This window comes from Nomascus leucogenys, chromosome 11 (genome assembly GCF_006542625.1).
Source record: "Nomascus leucogenys isolate Asia chromosome 11, Asia_NLE_v1, whole genome shotgun sequence".
NCBI classification, from domain to species: Eukaryota; Metazoa; Chordata; class Mammalia; order Primates; family Hylobatidae; genus Nomascus; species Nomascus leucogenys.
The window spans coordinates 98,948,508-98,957,437 of record NC_044391.1 but is presented as its reverse complement, the minus strand read 5'-3'; positions in this window follow the sequence as shown (position 1 = coordinate 98,957,437).

Here is an 8,930-nt window from a genome sequence, read left to right as displayed (position 1 = left end):
AGCAGGTTCAGCTTGGCTTGCTGTTCCAGAGGGTTAAAGGGAAGGCAAGTTTTAGCATTAGTACCATTAAAGCCATAAAGAAAAGGGGTAAGGGTAAGTAGATACTATCCAGGTGATGGACTTTCAGGATGGACTTAACAACTACAGGGCTGTGATAGGACCTAGGAGCTGGCCACAGGACACTGAGTTAGAGAGGGCGAGCCACACCTCTACTCAGGCGAGAATCAGAATAACACTGATGACCATCCACTGGGCACCTTCCGAAGCCAGGCCTGGTCCTAGACTTTTAATGCACATTACCTCCTTTCAAAACCCTCACAACGGCCCTGGGAGGAATTATCCCATTTTGCAGCTGAGAAAACAGGTTCAAAGTGGTTAAGCAAGTAAGTAGCAGAGCTGACGAATTTCGGCTTAAGACCGGGCCTCTTCCTCGGCACACCTCTCTGATGAGGTGAGGTTAGGGTTGTTCTATTGCAAAAAAATAACACAGCAGCTGAAAAGTTCAGGGATGAAGGGGGGCAGTCAGCAGAAAGAGAAAGGACACAAGAAACCTGCCCTTCCTCCCTGCCGCTTCGTCTCCTTGGTCACAAACAAGCTCTCTTTCTCCTCCTACCTCTCCCCCAGTCATGAGGGAGGTCAGAACAGAGGGGAGAAGTAAAGGAGGTCTGTCAAGACCCTGCCCCGGCCCCCACTAAGAGCCACTATTCAAGTCTGGCCAGATGAACTGTGACTTGCCCCAGGGTCACAGATTTCCAGGGGGCCTCCTTGGCATTCATCCCTAAAAACCTTGCAGTTGGGCCTCTCAGGCTTCCAGGGACATGTGGAATGGATTATGTTTCTAATCATAACACTGTCCAAGCTGTCTTCAAATAAGGAACTTGTGAGAGAAACTACCCAAATTAGGAAACCAACGTAGGCACCGCAGGAGTGGCCTTCAACCTCTCCCACACGCTGCCAACATTCTTCTCCTCTTGCCTGATACTGTCATTTAAGCATCCTGCTAACTGACAGAATTTTTCACAAGGCAATCTCTGTTTTTGGAGAACTTGTACCAGGTTTATTTATAATTGTCCTATTTCCAAGCATCAGATTTGTTATTTTCGCTGCCGCTTTTATTATTGGGAGACACTCTCCCCTCACCCAAAGACTCTGGTCCTCTTGAATTTTATGTGCTAGAAAAATCACCAGGCTCCTGGGTCTCAGAATCTCTTCCTGAATGATTAGCAGAGTCACCATCAGCTCTGCGAGGTTCATGGTGGGTCTTTATGCATGCTCACTCTTCACTATCGCCTCTGGCTGCAGCTCCAAATCTTTGAATTTGGGATGTGAATGGCCTGAATGATCCTCATCCCAGCGTCATCTCATGCACATTCCGTCCTCAACTAGAGACCTGCCTCTCAGATCCTGCTAGGTGCCTCAAACCCCAAGCTTCACCCTAGTTCCTAATTTATCTCCCACAGCTAAGGTATCTCTTAAACGAAATAAAGACATTTAAATCAACAATAGTAAACAGCCTGGGCTGGGCACAGTGGCACATGTCTATAATCCCAGCACTTTGAGAGGCTGGGGTGAATTGCTTGAGCTCAGGAGTTCCAGACCAGCCCAGGCAACATGGCAAACCCTGTCTCAAAAAAAAATACAAAAATTAGCCAGGTGTAGTGGTGAGCATCTGTAGTCCCAGCTACTTCAGAGGTCGAGGTGAGAGGATCGCTGGAGCCTGGGAGGTCAAGGCTGCAGTGAGCCGAGATCGTTCCACTGCACTCCAGCCTAGGCAACAGACAAAATTAGAACCATAATTATGATAAACACCTGCCCCCTACAGGGCAGGTACTATCATTTTAATTTTCCAGTTAAGGAAACTGAGGCACAGAGCAATTAGATAGTTTGCTAAAGATCCCACAGCTAGTAAAATAGTCAGATTTTGAACTGTAATAATCATCACTGGTACACAGATTCTCTCTCTCTCTCTCTCTCTCATTCCTTCTTTCACTCCCTTTTTAAAAAGCCTTTTGCTTGTAAATAATTTCAAACTTACAAAAATTGGCAAGAATAAGAACAGTACAAAGAACACTGACATACCATTTACTCAGATTTATCTGATATTTGCTTTATCATTTGCACTCTCCATCTCATCTCTATCTACATAAATAAAATTTTATATTATACAACACATATTATATAATATAATAAATAGATATTAAAATACATAAGATATTATATATGATATGTTTTTCTAAGCCATATGGAAGTTGAATACATCAAGCCCCTTTACCCTTAAATAATTCAATGTGTATTTCCTGAGAGAGATTCTCTTACATAATCACAGCAGAGTTATCTAATTCAGGAAACTTAACATTAACATAAAATTTTAATCTAATCTATGTCCATAGTCTAATTTTTCCAATTGGCCTAAAAATGTCTTTTATATCATAATTTTTTTCCTCTAGTACAGGATTCAGTGCAGAATCAGGTATTCCACTGGTCATCTTTCTTTAGTCTCCTTTAATCTGGGACATTTCCGCAGCCTTCTTTCTTTTTTTTTTCTTTTTTTAATGTCATTGACATTTTAAAGAATACAGGGGAGGTTGAGGCGTGTGGATCACGAGGTCAGGAGATAGAGACCATCCTGACTGACACAGTGAAATCCCGTCTCCACTAAAAAAAAAATACAAAAAACTAGCCAGGCATGGTGGTGGGTGCCTGTAGTCCCAGCTACTCAGGAGGTTGAGGCAGGAGAATGGCATGAACCCAGGAGGCAGAGCTTGCAGTGAGCTGAGATTGAGCCACTGCACTCCAGCCTGGGCAACAAAGCAAGACTCCATCTCAAAAAAAAAAAAAAAAAAAAGAATACGGTTCCTTCCTCCTTTTTCTAATAGAAAATATCTAATTTTCAGTTGTTTGAAGTTTCCTCATAATTACATTTATGCTATACATCCAGCCAGAATACCCCACAAGTAATATTGTGCTCTTCTCGTAGTTTTATATCCTGGAAGTACAAAATATTTATTTGTGTGGGGCACGATAGCTCACGCCTGTAATCCCAGCACTTTGGGAAGCCAAGGTGAGTGGATCACGTGAGGTCAGGAGTTAGAGGACACCCTGGCCAACGTGGTGAAACTCCATCTCTACTAAAAATATAAAAATTAGTTGGGTGTGGTGGTGCATGCCTGTAATCCCAGCTACTTGAGAGGCTGAGGCAGGAGAATCACTTGAACCCAGGAGGCAGAGGTTGCAAGTAAGCTGAGATTGTGCCACTGCACTCCAGCCTGGTGACAGAGCGAGACTCCATCTCAAATTAAAAAATTTTTTAAAGTTTATTTGCTTCTTTATTTTGTTTACCTAATCAAGGCATTGTCTGATTTCTACACTGTGTAGATATAATTATTCCCTTGAAATTAATAGGCAATCTGTTGGTAGTCAGTTTAAAAACATAAAAATATCCTGCTCCTCATCAAAATTCTTCCTTAGATTTAATATCCATTGGTAATTTGGCCCTGGACCAATCTTGACTATGATAGCTATAAAATAATAATTTTCTAACTCCAGCAGTTTCTCCACATTTACCAGTCAGCACCTGGCATTCTACAACAAGCAAGAGTCCTCCTTTTCCTCCATTTATTCACTTATTTATTTATCTAATTATTAAATAAATTAGTACAGATTCATGGATTCCTGTTTTCTTCAGTGCTTTATGGTCATACTGTCCTTATGTATTTTGGCATTTAAATTGTTTCAGTTTTGGGCCACAGGAGCCACTTCCTGCCAGCTCTTATCCTGTGACATGCCCTCAGCATTTTTCTTTAACACTTCCTTTCTCATCGACATAACAAGATGTTTCATTAGCTTCTAGAACTTTCCCTGTCCCAGGCCTACATTTAGTCACTTCTCTGAGGAGAGGAGCCCTTGTTCTTTCAGTAGAGAATGGTATTAGAGGCCAAAATCTGAGTACTAGGTGTGCTCGTTGCTACTAGACTTTTTTTTTTCCTAGTTCTTTTCAGCAGCTGGTTAGGAAATATATGCATGTATATATGTATATACACAAATATACATATACACTTACAATATGCATATGCACATATGTATACACACATACACACATTTACATGAGCACACCTGCATGCATATACACATACATTTATTTTAGAAATGAGTTCACACCAATGCTTCCAATTTAGAGCATACTCTCTTAACCACTATGTAATCATTTTGTATGTGCTTCCACAATGGCTGCATTAAAGATGAAAGATAGAATCCAAAGTGACTCAGAGAATTTCCTCTGTTCTATTTATGATCACTATACCTCCGGCTGAAAATTTCTCCCCCCTTTTTGGGAAGCAACACTGTGTGTCCTTGAAGATTCAATTTTGTCTTTGTTCATGTCTGAGCTCCTTCTCCTTACAAGACTGTGACGGGAGTTGAGAGGACAGAGCCTGAATTTCTCCTAGAATTTAGAGTTTGTGACGATCAACTATTTTAAATATTCTTAGGTAATCTACATCAATTACCCCAAGTCCGAAGACAGCAGGTAGTCTGTCCACCAAAGGCATAAGCTGGTACTGGGAGGTTAATGAAAACCAAAGCCATGTAGGCAAAGTCTCTTTCAGGTTAGAATGCAAGAATGGTGGTAGCAAAGGAAGATGGAGTCCCCCATATCTTTAGGTGCTGGAATGCGGGGGAAGATGCAGTCCCCAGCGATGGACACAAGGTGGCTCAGTGAACCTGTTCCCTGGTGCTCCACATCTCCCCAGAAAGAAAAAAATAACTATGTTCAGCAGCGGGCAGTCATTGGACATTATGGCAGCTGCCCGGCCAATCCTTGCAAGCTCAGCAAGACAGCCTACAGTGAATGCAATCAACCGGCCTAAAGGGTGATGACCCTAGTCCCATGGACCATACCTGGGTGCAGCATAAGCCTTCAGGGGAGTCACATTAACTGGTACACATTGGTTTGAGCTTTTCTTTATGGCAGTTGTGTTGAGGCAGGAGTATGTTATGACTTTGGAACAAGAAACCTGATCTCTAGTCCTAGCTTTGCTGATAAATATGTGGTCTTGTATCACAGTATCATATATAAGATATGACCTCTCTGAGCATCAGATTCTTTATTTATAAAGTGAAAAGAGTGCAAGATTGTTACATGAATTTGATATAATAAATGTAAAGCTCATGCATGTAGTTAAGCCTTAGATAAATGTAGACTTCGTTAAGAACAATGTAAAAGGTCATAATATGTAATATATGCTAAATCCTTAGATATGTCCCTAAGTAAAATAGTCTAGACTGCTTTATAGAAGGCCTTAGAGTCTGATATCAGGAGAAAACTGAACTGGACCAAATATACAACCATTCTTTTTAGGTGATTTCTTGGTGTGGATTGGCTAACAGCTAACAAGACTGTTTCCTATGTCCATCAGCCAGAATTTTATAGCAATGTAATGGTTTGGATTCCTGTTTTTTGAGATTGAAGTTTTAGCTGCTTTTGTAACTGAAAACATACCCACTCTTGGTCCACTGTTATGCTAAAAACACCTGAAATACTGTATTTTCTTTGGAACTTAAGTTGCCAGATATGGTGCGGTCAAGGGCTAAAACTAAATACAAGCAGCCCCTTGCCGAAATATGCTCTGAGTGGGTCTGCTGCCATCGCAAGCAGCGTTTCTCCCTCAAAGAGTTGGCATTCCTCCAGTTTTCCCTGCCCGTGATCACACATCCACAAACCACCCAGCATGGCTAGTTCCTCCTACCATTTCATGATTGCTGACAGGTAGAATGTGGCTTTTGTTCTTTTCCTACTCAGGAACTCAAATACCAGAGCTGCTGACAGATGTTGTTGTGGCAGATTCATTTTGGAACACCACATTTCCTAGCAATGTGTCACAGGAGGAGAATGTCTCAAGCCTACAGCCTCAAAACCCCTCTGCTCTGGAAGTACCATTGCCCCAACCCAGATACCTTCTCAGGTGACATAGGGCAAGTACATGCCTCACCTTGCTGTAAGGAGATGGGAATAGAAGAAACGATGAATGGTAGAGAGCAAGTCCCACCTAAAAGCATTTTAAACATTGTAGTGGCCAAAACAAGTGAGTCAACGTATGTGTGACTCCTACCCGATGCTTGCCCTTTGCAGAGCTTGACATAAGGAAGACATGTTAGGGAAGTCAAAGATAAATCCTACTCTTGGCTCTGCTATCAACAGGCTCTGAGACCTATAGCAGTCACTCGACATCTCTGGGCCCAGTTTCTTCTTCAGTAAGATGAGGACGGGAAGCCTCAGGTGGACATGCAGGTCCTCTACCATCTTGTGAGTCTCAGATTCCAGATTGGTGCCAACCTACCTTTCCAGTCTAAGCTCCTGTGTGCTGGCTGAGAGAGGTTTAGGGAGACCTGAAGCTAATACAATTTATGGTACCCTCTGTATGAAAAATCATAAAAAGTAAGTCAATAGTGAACATTTATTCAGAATGAGAAAAGAAAAATGCAAAAATATCAACTTTAAAAAGCCAACAAATACCAGAAATATCACAAAACCCAGAAAGAAATAACAGATTTGTATGAATTGGTATCAATAACATAAGATTTGTATTGATGTTCTAACAAGTCTCCCTAAATGCTTGTATTCTACATTTTTGGCTGCATAGTCTGTTTCTTTTTATGGCAAAATTCTGTAATATCCTTTCCTACAGAGAAAGTAGAAAGATCATTCCATTTTTCCTGTAACACGGTTCATCAAAATTTGTTAATTATTAATGATAATTGAGAGAATTTCTTTCAGCTTTACAACTTATTATTGACAATATCATGTACATGTTTAGTATTACCAAATTGGGGAAGCTCCTCTACCAAGTGTCTTTCATATATGAGCTGTAAGATTGCAGGCATTCATGTTTCCTTAAGCAGAGACTAATCTGAAATACTCTTGAAATTGATGATACTCATTAATTAGGGCCTTGGGAGGGCATCTACTTTTACTACCTCACACTAGGTACCCCACAGCCCCACCTTCACGCACACTGGAAGAAACTATGAATGGTAGAGAGCAAGTCCCACCTAAAAGCATTTTAAACATTGTAGTGGCCAAAACAAGTGAGTCAACGTATTTGTGACTCCTACCCGATGCTTGCCCTTCTACAACTCTGTGGCTTTGCAGATGCTGATCCCTCACTGAATTGCCTTTCCTTTCTCCTCCCCCATACCATTTCTCCAGGGTCCAAGCAGATTCAGTCACCACTCCTCTGCACTGTCCCTGCCTGGTACTCATAAGACTAGTAGAGAACCCTTCCCTTAGTGTTGTAATTCTGTTTGTCTACCTTCCCCACTAGACTTAGATTCCCTTAATTAAGGGAATGCAATGATTCTCTCCATCTGTCTAGCACCAGGAATAGGACAGAAAAAGATGCTTGATAAGTGTATCACAAATAGAAATTCCTCAACAACACAGATGCAAGAAGTGCCACAATTCTTTACCTTTCTATAAGAAACCTTACTCTCCTCTAAGTTCTCAATTGTCAATTGATGGTTTTTAAAAAACAGACAGCATTAGTGACTTATTGGGGCATCTTTTTCCTCCCTTGGACTCAGGCAGTTCATGAAAATGGGGGCTCGCCCTAAGGCCACTAGTCAGCATTAGTTATCCTGGACACCGTTTCTCCTTCTGCCACTCTAGGAGGGTGATGGAGTTGTAGTCCTCTCCTCTCACCTCTAGCCTGGCTCTCAGGGATCCCTTTCCCTGATTTCAAAATGGCAGCACTGGGGACAACCACTTAAATCACCTAGGTGACTATCTTCCTTCCAAAGCGCAATCATCTTTAGGAGGTGCAAATGTGAGCAGGAAGCAGGTCTGTACCAACTGCAGGACATTTCAGGCTCAGTTCCTTCAAGGCCCTAGATATCTTCCCAAAAGGGCTAAGTAAAGAAGTCGTCAAACTTGTGTATTGCCACCAGCCTCAGAGAAAAAAAGGGAAGGAAGGAAGGAAAGGATGGAGCGGGGAGGGAGGAAGGAAGGAAAGAGGGAGGGAAGGAAGGAGGGAAGGAAGGAAGGAGGGAAGGAAGGAAGGAGGAAGGAAGGAAGGAGGAGGAGGAGGAGGGAGGGAGGAAGGAAGGGAAGGAGGGAAGGAAGGAAGGAAGGAGGGAAGGAGGGAAGGAGGGAAGGAAGGAAGGAAGAAGGAAGGAAGGAAGGAAGGAAGGAAGGAGGGAAAGAAGGAAGGAAAGGAAGGAAAGAAGGAAGGAAGGAAGGAAGGAAGGAAAAAGGAAGGAAGGAAGAGGAAGGAAGGAAGGAAGGAAGGAGGGAAGGAGGGAAGGAGGGAAGGAGGGAAGGAGGGAAGGAAGGAAGGAGAGGAATGGAGGGATAAAGATAGAGTGGGGAAGAGCAAGAGGGGAGAGGAAGAGAGGGGAAGATAAGACTGTCTTGGGGAAAGAAGTGCAGAAATTCATAACACTGAAGTCTGGTTGCCCTCCCTCTATGGATGAAAGATGTGATTACTTCTTCATCCATTTTCTAATGAGTCTGCTCAAGCAAGAAAGTACTAATACTAATAACAATATAAGGCACAGGTTAATTTCTTCATTAACTTATTCATGCATTGACCTGCCACAAATGTTTATTGGAGAATCAATCACTGAATGAGTTTTCATAGTTCATTATCATGAGTCTGTTTTTGTTTTAATGACATAAATATCATTTTAGGAAAAATAAAACAATGTCCTTCTCTTCACACGTACATAATTGCACAGATAAGAATAATGATTCAAAGCCATTTTTTTCCTGCACTGGAAAAACAGAGCAGACTTTTTCATTTCTGCTACAATGATGAAGTTTCCTCCCCTGCTTCAGAAAACAACTTTAAGTATACTGTGTATTTTATAGAAAGTGGTTAAGGCTGATGAACTTGCATTCGACTCCTACTGGCTAACCTCAAACGATCTTATACAAG